Here is a 734-nt window from a genome sequence, read left to right as displayed (position 1 = left end):
GCACCTGGTAGTTTCAAACTGCTGACGTTGCGGTTCACAGCCCGATTCATAACCACTACTTATATGTAACCAGTATTATACATATAATGACCAATGAGCCACTAGTATCCAGTTAAGTTTTCGTGCATGCACTCTGACATTTATATATTCAATAAACAAGGCACTGTGGGCTAATGTGCTGGACTGCAAAGATAGTTTGAACCACAAGGTCGGTGGTTCAAGCTCACTAGCTGTTCCTTGGAAACCCTATACAGGGTTGTTATGGGTCAGAACTGATTTGACAGCACTTAACAGTAACAACCAGAAGTATCCAATAAATTTTAGATTTATTCAATGAAATATGCTTGTCATTAGGAATTTTCAGTAAATCCACTGAATATTTACAAAGACATTTGAGTTTTTTGCGGAGGAGGACTTGAAGTTGAAAGCAAACTTGTTTTGGTTAGATGGTTTATAATCTAGTATTGATATACACGCCCATACCCATTGCCATAGAGTCGGTTTTGATTCTTAGTAACTCTACAGGATTTCTGAAGCTGTAAGTCTTTATAAGAGCAGATAGTCTCATCTTTCTTCCTTGGAGGGGCCAGTAGGTTTCAACCGGCAACCCTGTGGTTAGCAACCTGACTGCTAACTCATAACACAATTAGAGCTCCTTAGTATTGGTTTTACTGTTGTTGTTGCAGAATCGGTTCCGATTCATACAGCAATGCTGTATAGGGTTTCTGAGGATG

This window comes from Chrysochloris asiatica, unplaced genomic scaffold, assembly GCF_000296735.1.
Source record: "Chrysochloris asiatica unplaced genomic scaffold, ChrAsi1.0 scaffold00017, whole genome shotgun sequence".
Classification (NCBI taxonomy): Eukaryota; Metazoa; Chordata; class Mammalia; order Afrosoricida; family Chrysochloridae; genus Chrysochloris; species Chrysochloris asiatica.
Note: the sequence above shows the minus strand (reverse complement) of the source record.